Source organism: Notolepis coatsorum (assembly GCF_963971535.1).
Source record: "Notolepis coatsorum genome assembly, chromosome: 18".
NCBI lineage: Eukaryota > Metazoa > Chordata > Actinopteri > Aulopiformes > Paralepididae > Notolepis > Notolepis coatsorum.
In genome coordinates, this window is record NC_140182.1 from 13,614,221 (window position 1) to 13,628,849 (window position 14,629).

Consider the following 14,629-nt stretch of genomic DNA (forward strand, 5'->3'; position numbering starts at 1 on the left):
AACCATTTGTTTGGGTTTGCTCAGTCCCGAGATCATTTAACGGTGTGGATCATGATGTCTAACCTGCCACGTTAGCTTCTGCAAGTTCTGCTGCACAGATGCACCTGCACCGGGCGCTTCTTGGCAGACTAAATGGCGCCTTACCGAAAGCTCTTCAGAGGTGCTGGTTTCGCCAACGTTAGATGTTGGAGGACCAGGAGGAAGCATTGGAGGAAGCCGTGAAGGTGCCCCCGCCCCACCATTTTCGTATGTCCATTTTTTATGTCGGTCTCCTTGTGTTTTCTTTTACCGTCCCTGACTGTGACAGACAGACCCTCTATAAATTGTACTTTTCGCACTCACTCACGCAGTTACGCTCTGACTACCCATCAACTCAACGTGACCAATTACGTAATAACAAATTCAAACACACACCAATCAGCGATCAAACATACACTTCTTTTAAGACTTTTTGTTTAATTTCGTTTAATAATAGGCTAAATAGCCTATTTATAAAGGAAAACATTTGACTTTTACTATAATAAAAATTACTACTAAAAAAAATAATAAATAAAATAAAATTTAAACTGGGGTGGCACCTCAGGGGCACCTGAGATTTCAGGGGGGGCACGTGCCCCTGGTGCCCCAGTGGTAAAATCGTCAGTGGTCCCAGAATATAATAAAGTACATGGAATCTTCCAGAGTGGTAGATATTTTTGTACCAATGCATCACAGATAATAATAATCACAAATAAATATAGCACTATAATCCCACGTCAAAATGTCAACACCCCAGAGTTTAGCGTGTAGGCAATGGAGTCAGAGTTCAGATTTGATCAAGATTTATTTATTTAAGATTTATTTATGCAGATTTTATTTGGACTTTCCAAAAGCTTTTTTGTCCGCACAGTTCTCAGGAATCTAGAGACCAATGTCTCTCATTGGTTGCTAGGCCAAACCATGTGACTGCCACACCCAATCAAATGTTGGAAAATTGCTTCGTAAGTAGGAAGTGACATGAACGCATGCATACTCGTGAACGCGTTGTCTGATTTGCACCAAACTTGACACACATGTGTCTACCGCGATGGGGAAGAGGTGTGCGAAGTTCATTCCGGCTACATGGTGGTGGAGACATGACATTTGCATCATGATAGATATCGTGGGCCAACGCCTCACAGCAAATATCACACCGGTTAGCCAGAAGGTGGCATTACAAATAAAGGTCAAAATGGGAAACTTTGAAAAGCAATTACTTGTACGTCGTAACTTTTGAGACAGTAGTAGGGACCGGATTTGACGCTGTCGCCGTGAAGCCACGTACAGACAATGGTCTTCGGTACAGCATGATAAACGTTGGTGTGTGACTCAACTGAAAAACTGACCCTGAGCTGATCTGCAAGGCCGATTATATTCGGTGCCTACACCGGCAACTTCAAGTAGAAATGTCACTAGATTGTGGCAGGGCTGAAAACATAGGGTGTGTTGAAAGAGGCCCAGCCCTGACCTTAGCCTAACCCCGACCTTAGCCTAACCCTAACCTTGACACACGCCCACCTCTTCCGACATGCATAAAAGCAACACGTACGGTGCTCAAGTTAAAGCACATCAGGCAGTAGAAACAGTAGAAATCCTTAAATCACACATTTCGTCATCGTTTTAGTCATTCTTTATCGACACCATAATTCATCATATGTGTGTCTTTGATTTAAGTTGTGCAAAAATGGACAGTCACACTTTATTTTGATAGTAAGTCCATTGGAGACTATATCTACATCTTATCAGTAGTGTGTCGGTTGACTATGGGGAGCATCTAGATTTTCAACGTATTCAATTTTACAAGTTTAAACAATTTCAAATAAAAATCAAATGTATTTGTAAAGCCCAAAATCACAAGGTAATGTCCCCATGGGCTTGACAAGTCTTCTTTACACAAGTCAAGAAGAAACATTACAATAAATCAAGAAGAAAAGAAAATACATTTATCTTTAAGTTGCATTAGGGCTTGGCAATTAATCATGTTTCAATTTCAATCAGGATCTTGACTTCCCACGATCATGAAAACAAGATAATCGAGATAAAACTATTATTGTGCAACATGTTGTGTTGCTCTCATTTTGTAATGTGTTGTAAATGCAGCGCACCCACCCTTCACAGCGTGTCCCCCCCCCCCGCAGGCCCAAAAGGTAGTCTCAGTTCGTGTTGAGAGGGAGGAGGGAGCCACGGCACGTTTCTCCAGTTATTTTTAAATAGTCTTTGGTAACTTGTAGAAGATGACAAAGGCAGCCTTTGGTCGAGGAGAAAAGTAAAAACAAATTCAAAATCGTTGCCCATATGACTTTTGACGAGTAATCATGTTTAATAATGGTGATTTCAATATCAATCAAAATAATAATGATTATGATTTTTGCCATAATCGAGCAGCCTAGAGAGAAGTTGTATGTAATAGGAACGGTTAATGTTAAGGTTAAAGAGATTAGCGGGGGGAAAAAAAACTAAAGAAACAACAACAAACACTTTCTCACTATACCGTGAATCCTCTCCTTCGCATTGAACTGTGCTGTGAGTGGCGTCCCCCCCCCCCCCCCTTCTCATACTCATGAGCTCCTCTGCGTTGTTAGCATAATTAGCCTGTTGTTGTGGATGATGGAGGAGGCGTGGGGGGGGGGGGGGGTGGAGGGGCTGCGGCGGTCCTGGATGATTCGGAAGGCGAGGCTTCATCCGCGGGTCCTCAGAGACGGCATGCTCTCATCACCATTCCGCTCCTTCAAGGGCAGCGGGCGTTGAGTGACAGGGCTTAATGCGTATCTCAGCTGAATTAGATTTGATCCTCGGGGCTCTATATAACGTGGGGGCTCTTGCTCTCTCCTCCACCTCCTCCCCCCTCCTCCCTTCTCCCTCAACTCTCTTCTCTCCCTTTTCTCTTGACAGACTCCGTGTCTTTTCCTGAGTGTGCGCCGCATTATTTTGGTGCATTTGTTGTTGGGAGGATATAGGATACGTGTCCCGGGGAAAGACGGGGGAAAGTGTCCGGGTTAAGATAAGGGGACGTCGTGGGATAAGGATAAGGCGTGGATTAAGGTGAAGGGGGACGTCGGGGCCGGTAGATTTGAGGGGGAAGATTAAGTCTGTAACACCCTCTGTCGCGAACGACTCATTTTAGCAGGGATTACCGAGTAATAAGGCTGCGGAATGTTCTGACACTTCCTCTCTCGGCAGCCGTCGAGTCTCTCTGGTGTTTTTCGAGGAAAAGCCACGAGGAGGGAAGGAGAGGCAGACCTCTGACGAAAAAAACACCTCTCTGACAGGAAGTCGTCCCTGGAGCGACGAGATGTAAATATCAGGAAATGGATACGTTCACATCCAGCTTTCTCTCTCCAACTCATAAGCACCCGCCCCCCCCCCCCCCATTCAGATGAACATAGCAGGAGAACAAGCATATAGGTGCGAAATATGATGATGAGGCATAAAATATGTAAATGAAGCACTAATCCACCACAGGAAAAAGGGTACATAATGTACATTATGTTATAGCCATAAGTAATATATTTACGTATTGTATACTAAAAGTGACGTGTACGTATTACAAATAAGTAAACATATTACATATTAAAAAATTAACCCTGACCATAACCGAATGGTAAAACTAACCTCAACTCTAACTAAAGTCATAGTTATATAGTGGCGAGCGCACTTTATTTATGTTTTCTGATGAGACCGGAGTTATGGGGGGGGGGGGGGGGGGGGTGGAGACCAAAACATTGTCTGATCAAAGTAAACCGGCATTATCCGGGACAGCCTCTGATCTAACCTTCTCTCTGCATTCACACCGAAGAGGACCCTCACATGTATTTCACTCAAACAGTGAGTGGAAGATAATGGAGTGTTTTATAATGGCGGTGTCCTGCCCTCTCTTCAACAGTGCGATCCAGCGAGGCCCACGGGTTTAGGCTTTCAAACGGTCCGTTTTCTCCGACCCCTATCTTGGTCATTTCTATCACCGGCGGTGAGACGAGCCGCGCCGAAAACACCTAGCATATACATTTACAGCACAACGTCAGATATGGGTCTATATATAAGGGACAAACGTAATCGTTATGTATTTCCTTCCCAACCCTGAAGATATTCACAACAAATTACAAATATATTATAGTCATATTTATGTCGCTGCAGCTCTAACACGTGGTTTCTTTGCAGGGTTGAGAGGCGGTGTTGACTTTATTGGCTGAAACGGCGATGCCACGCTGGGGGGGGGGGGGGTGGGGGGGGGGGGGGGGGGGGGGAGGGTGTCGCTAACCAGCTCCTGTCGGCAAGATGCAAGATGTAGCTTGAAATAGACGACCGTTTATTGAAGATCTCATTTCCCTCTCGGTGATTCACACGACAAGTGCCTTCCTTCCTTGACACATTTCTCCTCATCTTGGCCAATTAGGTTACCTCATCCTTGAATACAAACATTAATATTAAAAAGAAATGCAGCTTTCTTTTTTTTCTCCTTATTTTCTATTTTTCTCCCATCCCAATTTCGTATTTCCAATTCTTCCCTCCCCTGTCTTGAACGTTGCTAGACTATGCCTCCCACTGGTCAGCTGTAGTGAGGATAGAAGCCTTGCATCACGTGTCCCCTCCGGTACACAAGGAGGCAGCCTGTCGCATCTTTTCACCGCAGCAGCTCGAACTCTCAGTGGCGAGGAGTAACGCGTGGGAGGCTCACGCTGCCCCCGATACTTCCTGTTTCTGCTGTACAGGCGTCACCCAACCGACCTGTAGGAGTCGCTGTCCACAACGTCCAATCCCCACCCACCGGCTTTCCCACCCTCTAACACTTGCCAACTGTGTTAGTATGAACGACCGGCCAGCCGGTAGCAACGCCGAGAGCTGGGCTCGATACCAGCATCTCCTGCGTTAGTGGCGAGCGCCTTGCCCACTGTGCCACTCAGCCAAATGCCGCTTTCTGAAAGTGGTTTGAGGTACCTCCTTTTATACAACCATTGCTTGACAACAATGTGTCGGTACACTGTATACACAGTGTATCATGCCAATATTTTATTTATTTTAAACTCTGGAGTCAATTGAGGGAGACCATCATTTTCTTGAGTTTACATGATGGCATCAACTAATTCAAAAACGGGGGGGCAGGTGGCGCACGTAGATTACGTTCGTCACCAACACCGGGAGACACTGGATTCGCTTGTTCGAATCCAGCTCCCGGCGTTGCTATCAGCTTGGCTGGCCTCTCACACTGATACAATTGGCTGTATCAGGGGGTGGGAAAGCTGAAGGGTGGGTCCTGGGCGTTGTGGACAGCGACCCCTACAGTTCGGTCGGGGCGCCTGCTCAGCAAGGGTTGGAACTAAGGAGAGATAGTGTGGCCTCCCACACGCTACACTCTCCCCGGTGAGAACCTGCACGGCCAGGTTGGCCTGCCCCAGGCTGCACATGCGTCGGAGGAAAGCATGTGACAGTCTCCGGTCTCCCGGACCAACAGTAGGGGAAAGTACGCAACAACCAGGAAGGGTGGGATGGGAGACAAATCGGGAAAAAAAGGAGGGGAAGAAAGATAATAATAAAAAAAAAAAAAAAAAAATATTCAAAAACATACACAAATGTTAAAGCTGCTATAGATAACATTCAGCCACTAGAGCACTGGCACATCATTAAATTAAATACATTTGATCCAATCAGGTGTATTCCACAGGGGGAAATGAGAAGAGGGAGGGGAAACATGCCTGCAACATTCATTTTGGACCCGCACATATTTGTTAACCTCTTAACTGGCAAAAGTGGAAATTGTTTTACTTGAACTTGAGGACTGCATACTTTGTTTGCAAACCAAAAATTCTATACTTTATTCTTAAAGCACACGCATGAGCCTGGTCTCTTTTGAAAGATAACATTCTGAAGTTTCTGATACAATAAAAAATTCACTAAGTTTTAGTGCTAATGAAATAGAGTAACATAGGTCTGAACTTAAGTTGTAGAAAAACTTGTTACTCACGTTTTGCAATATCCAAAAGTATATTTCCAAGAAAATTGGTATGGCTGAAAAAACACCCTGTGTCCATAGCCTGAAGTCTTGTGTAGTACAAATCCAGAAATGGGTGATATAGAGTGATTTTGGTCAAATGTGAGAAACAAAAAAGGTCTGCAGGTTTCTATTTTCTCATAGACCAAATGCATTCAGCAAATTTTTTACTTCATGTTTTCGCTTGTGACTTTTCACCTAGATCCCTGATTCGCTCTTCCCCACGTGGGGTAGCATTGGAAAGCCACACTCATTGGTTACAACCCTGTCCAATTTTTTTTCGAGATCGCCAAATGATTGACAGAGGTAGAGTCTCGGGAGTTGGGAGTGGTATTCGAAAAATGTTTAAGTCTGCTAAAGACTTTGGCGCACGACTCACATATCGGCATGTACTGTAACTAGAGAACCGCCTGAAACAGCAATTGATAGACAACAAATATGGCTTTAATTCGATCTATATATTGTATTAAAAAATATGCACACCGAGCCGCTAGAGGTCGTCAAAAATTGCCCTTAAAACGTCCCGGGGCCGGGTCGGTGCTAGTTAAGAGTTAAATGATAAATTCATGAATATGTTTTGGTGGGGGGAAGCTTTGTGGATGTATTTAGTGTTTTTTTTTATACTTTTTTTTTATTATCTTTTCCCCCCTCCTTTTTCCGATTTTTCTTTTCTTCCTGGTTATTGCGACCAACATATTACATTTTGCAGCAGCTTTTCCCCAAAAAGATTGCAATGCTATTTCCAATGTTTTATTGTAAGATAATTGGGAAAATTGAGAGTCCATGAAAGAGAATTGTGATTTGAATGAATGAACCTACAGTATATATGTAGGCAGCCTACACACAAGCGGGCCTGCCCCCCCCTCTGTCTCCCTACAGTACCTCTCTCATTCACAAACACACACACACCTCTCTCCTCCCTCCTGCTGTACCACACACATGCAGGCCTCTTCCCTGTCTGTATCTCTGTTCCTGTCTGTCTCTCTGTCCCCCAGTCGACAACTATTTTCCATGACAAATATAAGTCAAGCACTCACTTTCCTGCCGCCAACTTCAAAGCAGTTCCCTCTTCCCTGTGATTGATTCTGTTGTAGCATATAGTTTAGCCTATAGTGTCTCCTGGTTGAAAAGAGACGGTCAAATTTTAATGCAGAAATATTGCGGCAAACCAGATTTGATTTATGCATATATATTGTGGGGATTGGTGAAATGTGCAAGCTGTTACAAATATTGCAGGGTTTGGTTACATTTACATTCAATATTGCAATCACATAATCCTGGTGGGTCTGATAGTATATACAATATATTTGATGTGCAAAAATAAACTCAATCATTGCTTATACCTTGACACTTTGCTAGCCTCTGTAGGTGTGTCCATCAGGGTTGGGCTGATGATCGCAGATGGCTGACAACCACTGACCACTGAGCATCGTCACGTCGAGATCACGTCTTCCCGAGAACCTAATGGAACCTAAATCGTTTGCCAAAATTTGTTTCACACACTTTAACACTTCTTAGCTCAGACAATCTTGTTATAACTGTTCACTAGATGTATCAACTTATAATATAAGTTTCACGTTAGCAATTCACATTAGTGGTTATCATTTCCTGGATGACAGTGACGTAGTCTGCAATAGTGACTATGATAGGTTTGCCGGATTAGTCACTGCAGGCTCAGATTTTGAGGAAGTACAGAGAAGCCCCCCCCTATAATCTGTATAGTCAAAGTCATACCTCCAAGAGGAGTTAGTTGGGCCAATAAAGTTAAAGGGAAACCAATTTAGACAATTGTCTGATTTGTATGTATTTTCGGAATAGGGACAAGGCTCAACGAATATAGTTGGATCTTTTGCCTCCCCTTCATGGTGAGTTTGAGAAGCTTCCATCTGGAAGGCGCTATAGAGGTCCTCTAGCCCCCAAAAAAATATTTAACCTTTCTATCCAACTGTAGAAAAAAACTAGTTTTAGTTTAGTTTACTCACTTTATTTGATCAGGGACAGTGCATATCAATCAACAGTTTATACATTTATAAATGAATACAAATTAAAACTGTAAATATGCCAACATTAGCAGGGTTGCTATAGTTTTCAGTTGTAGTCCCTGGGCTAGATGTTTAAGCCAGAAAAGAAACAGAAACATAGAAGGATATTAAAGCTAATATAATTAAAAACAGTTTAAAACATATTCTGTACATTCACTCTCTAGGAATGCGTGCATCTATATAAAAAATCAAATACAATTATAAAAAAAAATAAAAACAGTGTACAAATCAAAACTATACATGTATAAACACCGTATAGGCAGGCACACATATGGCAGGCACACATATACATAATCATAAATCACATAACCACATAATCACAGTAAGGACAGTCAGGCTTGTAGGCAAGCATACAGGGGCTGGGCAGCCCCGTTCCCCGTACCTGGATAACTGAGTTAGCCGGATAACTTTCGGTCAAGCCTGACTTAAGCCGGACCTTTCTGTTCCCCGACGCGCGATTGTCTAAATCACCATGACAACAGATCAAAAAGTTTGAGCCTGGTCGAGAGCAGGGTTAAGTTCAAGTTAGCCGGATGAACCATGACCACGCCCCCGCAAAGAAGTGACAGCTCGTTTCCTGAAATGATTCTCACAGTCTAGTTACGTTTCTGTGCTTCGTTTTCCTAGAGGGGGCTTTTGAAATGTATAATAATAGAACTAAACTCTGATAATAAATCATAATTGAGCCTATAGATTTACTTTGTCCTAAATAAAATAATGCACGTCATATACAGCGCTCGGAGTCGCGATACACGCTGCATGTGGTTATTTTAATAACGGCTCATTGCAAATGTGAATCCCGCGGGGATATTTTTAATGAATGAATCGGCCGTTTGGCTCTGATTAGTTTCATATATTAATCTCCGCTGTAGATTTGCTTAACGGAGCGCCGGATTGTGTTTCATTCAAGCATAAAATTTAAGTGTCTATGCGGGGATTGTGGTTTTTGTGTGATATTGTAACTGGGATTAAAATGTCTGATGAGATGCGCTGTTTGACGGATTTGAGAAATTGAATGAGCCGTTGACGTCACATTAATGCATTTGAGAATAAAGAGATAAAACTTCATTTTTTGGTAAGAAAAATATTCTAAACACGGGTCTCTCGTCCATTAATGCATAAACAATGAGTATATCCCATGTGGCACAGTGGCGCAGCGGCTAGTGCTGAATCTTGGCAACCGGGCGACCGGTGTTCGAAACCCCGCTTTTCCAATATAATTCTTTTGGAATATAATATTAATGATTATACGCAAAAGTAGCCTAGTTTTAAGTTAAAATATTATAAATCTACATGCATTGAGGATGTCATTCTTTATATAGCTCTCAACGTGCACCAAATTGAATTATTCCTACATTGCAAAAAGAAGGAAAAGACTAGGAGAAGTGGGATTCGAACCCGGGCCGCCTGTGTGAAAGTCAAAAGCAGACACCGTTACACCACAGTGTAGATAAGTAAAAGATCCACCATACATCAATCAATGGGTAAGAGAGCCGTGTCCTTATTCCGTATAACAGTTTAACTAATTATTTTCGCTAGCAAGATCTCATTTGATTATCCATTCCATAAACCTACTGCCAGCAGGCAAGTTTAAAGAAATATAATCTGATTGATTGGGGTAATGAGGGACTTAAAATTAGCCTATAGATAACGCATTTAACTTGTCGGCGAGGCGATTGAGCCGTAATGCAATCTGTTAATAAAGTTTTAAATCAATTAATCAATCAATGCCGTTAGAAAATCAGGATCTCTGCTATCGATACGTGATGGCTTTTCAACTGAAGCGGCCGCGCGCACTTATCCTGGGTCTCAAGTCTGGTTTGAGTTAACGAGACTGAATCCACCTTCGAGGAACATGAAAATCCCGGCTTCAAACATCGGGTTAACTGAAGCTGGATAATGGGACTCTTGATCGACTTAGTTGAACCAGGTACGGGGAATAGGGCCCTGGACTGCGACGTGACTTGCTAATGGTCATGGTCACAGACCTGATTTTGTAACAGCCATGATTTGAGTGTGTGTGTGTGTGAAGGACCTGAGTGTATCAGTACTGCGGATATGTGATGGGATGGTGTTCCAGAACTCTGCAGCTCTGATCGAGAAGGCTGATTTTCTAAATGCACCTTTTCTCCCTGGGATGATGACATTTCCCTCTAGCACTGTTCTGGTGAACCTGCTGCTTTCACTCAGTTTTTGAGTGGAGGGCCTTTACATTTCTTGTTGGTTAGAACAGACCACCACACACCCCACGCTGCGTTTCTCCTCACACCGCCCCACACCGCACCACACCGCCCCACACCGCCCCACCCGTCCCACACCGCACCACACCGCACCACACCGCCCCACACCCGACCCACACCGACGAGGCTATTGGTAGGGTGCTCCCTATCGGCTACCCGCACAAACACCATGGGCATCAATCACTTTTCCGTCAGCACGGGATTCCAAGCAAGCCACCCAGCATGGCCGATAAGCAGAAGCTTTAGGCAGGGGGAGGAGGAGGGGGGATAGAGGGGTGGGCATGTTCACAAAGAACAAAGCGAAGACTCGGGGGGACCCTTGGGGCTGGCGGAATTGAGCTGTGCAGCCAAGTTGTTTTTAGGGAATGCCAACAGTTTTGAATTGATCAGCAGGTGTTTGGCAGGTGGTAAATGAGGTGCTCATACTTTATACAAAGGCGAGGCCTTAAATCCTTCAAGTTTCAGTTATAAAAGCTTCAAGGGTGGTATTCGTGTGTGAGATTTGGCACATGGGGACAGGGGGGGGGAATTTCAAAGGGATCTGTTGGGTGTTTGACTCTGATAAGCTTTCAAAGACAATCAAGTAGAGGTTGTCAACTGTACGCCGACGACACGCTTTTTACTGACAACACACTCTCTCCTTCCTCGATCCTGCACCTTTTCCCGCAGTAGTATTGAACCTTTCTCACAGCTATCGGGCTACAAAATAAATTGTCATGAATTGGAAGCGATGCCCGACATGATCTAAAGAATACCAATGTGCGGCATTCAGCCCTGTTTGAGTTTTGAGATGGGTTTCTCCAGCATCATATAATAATAGAAATAAATACGACCCGACTGATCCAGGAGATCAAAAACAAGCTAGATAAATGTAAGGCGGCTCATCTTACCCAATGGGGTTAAATTGATACGGTTAAGGTGATAATTGCCCTTCAATCCAATTATATATTATGTTACCCGTGACAATCCCTTTATAATCAAGTTGTCAGAAACTATTTGTGGGATGTGGGAACAAAACGAGAATATAATTGCAGACGCTCTATGCTCCGAGAGAAAAGGGCAGATTAGCACAACCTAATATGGAGCTCTTTATAATATATCATTTGAGATGACAAAACTCTGACTACGATTCTCTCTTTGGTGGTGGACACTAATACATAGAGAGGTCTCTCGCAGCCCGGTGCAGGGCTCAGGCCAGCGGAAACATAGTCAGTGAGTAGAAATCAGACTGCGAGGTTAGAGCAACTATACATTTTAAAGCACTCTAAAGAAGTATGTAGGGCTGGGTATCGCCACTGATTTCCCAAAACGATTCTATTCTGATTCACAATGTAAATTCGATTCAATGCTTCAAGGAACCCTCTAACACGTTGCATTGTGAAAAATATCAAGTTTTTATATTTAAACACGTTGTGCGAGATCTGGACGTGTGTATCACTTCCGCAACGGATTTAGTCGGATTTCGGGTTCCGGGTTTGCCTGATTGGCCGCGACGGCCACGTGACACGCGTGGCACGCCCCCGCTGCGAATCAGAGCAATATTGTCGCGCCATCTTCTGAGTGCAGACGCGCTGCTGTTTAATCACTTTTCCCACTTCAATGACAGAGCTGCTGTTTAATGCTCACTTTTCCCACTTCAATGACAGAATTGCTGTTTAATGCTCACTTTTCCCACTTCAATGACAGAGCTGCTGTTTAATAATATTGTCGCGTTGTGGAAAGCAGGATGAGAGAGCGTAGATTTCAGTTTGTATCATTTGTATCAAATAAAAGTATTCTGTACTTCTGTATGACAACAATGTATGCCTGTCAAATGTTAAATGATAAATGATTAAATGATACACACTGAAATCTACGCTCTCTCATCCTGCTTTCCACAACGCGACAATATTATTAAACAGCAGCTCTGTCATTGAAGTGGGAAAAGTGAGCATTAAACAGCAGCTCTGTCATTGAAGTGGGAAAAGTGATTAAACAGCAGCGCGTCTGCACTCAGAAGATGGCGCGACAATATTGCTCTGATTCGCAGCGGCAACGCTGCCGCTGCCGCGGGGGCGTGCCACAGCGTGTCACGTGGCCGTCGCGGCCAATCAGGCGAACCCGGAAACCGAAATCCGACTAAATCCGTTGCGGAAGTGATACACGCGATCTGGACACGAGACGACCAGGAACGACTAAATAAAAAAGATTATAAATAAACTATGTTCTATATTTTTATACAAACTGACGTCGATCTGAAAGTCATGGCTCATTTGAATATTCCACAACACTGTTTAAGACTTGTAGGGGAGCTGAGTTCTAAGGCAGCTTTTATGCGTCTCAGATTTGCATATTACCACGACTAAGTACCAAGCCTCCTACCCGATTGGCTAAAAAGGTACATGGAATTGTCTTTCAGTCAACCGTGCACACGGCTGGGTTGACCCGTGTCAAAGTACTGGTAGCTATGAACAGGGCTTATTGCCTATATTATATTAGAGATATATGGTATATTATATTGAGATGACAGACTTGTGTTAATATTTAATACATTTTTATTTCATTTAAGATATTTAAACAATACATACAATACATGTTTTTAATGATGTTAAATGTTTAATGATGAACATGTTAAATGTATTGATAAGATAAGAAGGAAAAGAAAAAAAGAAGATTGCCAGGGTGCTGCGTCTCAGCTGTCTCCAGATTCAAGCAACACTCGGACAGGGAGTGTGGCAGGAAACGCAGGTCTCTTGTCAGGGCTGGTGATGACATGACGAGTCTCAGGTGTGCAGATTGAACCTGGCTGACAGCGTGTGGAAGCAGCGACTGGAAGCTGCCCATATAAGGGCGTGGACGCAGCAGGTGAGAGAGGCCCTGGCTGCGATGCGTTACTTCTAAACCTAGCCGCATTTCTGGCAGACGCTCTCTGACGCTCTCTGATTGGCCACTGACGCGTGTGCCCAATCCGTGACAAGCTGTGTCTTTGCCCATTTCCACGTCAAACAGCTTGCAAACTACCTGCCGTTCTATCGCCATGCTCCAAGACAAACTCTAACCTTAACCAACTTCGAAAGAGTGCCTATGGTTGCTCCTACCATTATAGTCCATGAACCCAGTCCCAGGTCCAGTCCCTATATTATTACCTACTATATGCTAATTATGCACTAAAGTTTGTAGCGCTCACGTTTGACGAACAGTGTTACTGACCCTTAGCTGCCAGAGTTGTACCCTTCCTGCTGACTTGTACAGAACTTGTAAGTCACTTTGGCATCAGCTAAATTACTAAATGTAAATGCTGGCACTAACGCAGTGCGGAGAGAGGTCAGGCTATGCAAGACTACCAGTGGAACAAAACATTTTCAGAATGAAATGTATTAATACAATGTGTTGCACACCGAGAGCTGTAAACGAACACTATGTAGGTTGTTGTCACACAAAATATATCACCTGTGATAGCGAGCTAGCTTGCTAATGGTACATTAGCTATCCGACCAGAGAGAGAAAAAAAAATGGAAATGTTTTTGACAGTCAGGAACTAAAAGAAAAGCTGACACACCCATAAGATAAGATATTCCTTTATTGATCCCCTTGGGTAAATGCAGGCATCATAACAAGCGTTCCAGATAACGTTAACATTGCTCGGAGCCAAAAATAAAAGTTGCCTTAAAAATATATATCTATTTTGTTTTATAACTTTAGTTTATTATTCAAATAGATTTAACATTTTAAGCGGTTATCTAACTATGAGACATAATAAATGTACATCAGAACACTAAGATGAACCTCAAGTTTAATGTTCGAATGAAAAGAGACCTGTAGGTGTAACGGTTTAACTAAAGCCAGAACCCAAATACAGACACAAACAGGCACAGACGATGTTGAATCAGAGAGAAACCCAAATGGCGGGTATAATTTGGAAAAGGGAGAATACGGTAACCAGGTCCTTAGACAGTCCAGGGAGTGGGCGAGTAGCATGGTAGTCAGACGAGCGGAGGGCCGTAGCCGGGAGTGGGTTCTCAGACAGTCCGGGGATTCACACGGAGAAGAGTGGTCAGTGGAGCTGTGGCCGGTGGAGAGCACTGTAGGTAGTGGGCTGTGGAGGACACGGAGAGAAAAACTAAATAAGTCTCCAAGAAAAAACACTGCACATGTGAAAAAACACAAAGACGATATACAGGGAAATACAACGGCAAGAGATCTCAACACATAATTGGTAAACAGCATAATGAAATGTAAGATAGAGGATACTTGCCACCAGGCCATTCTTAGGGAAGATCTGACGCTTAATGAACGGAGAACCAGGCTTGTAGTGCAGAGTGGATGAGTAGGAGCAGGTGTGGAGTCTCCATCCATCAGCGTAA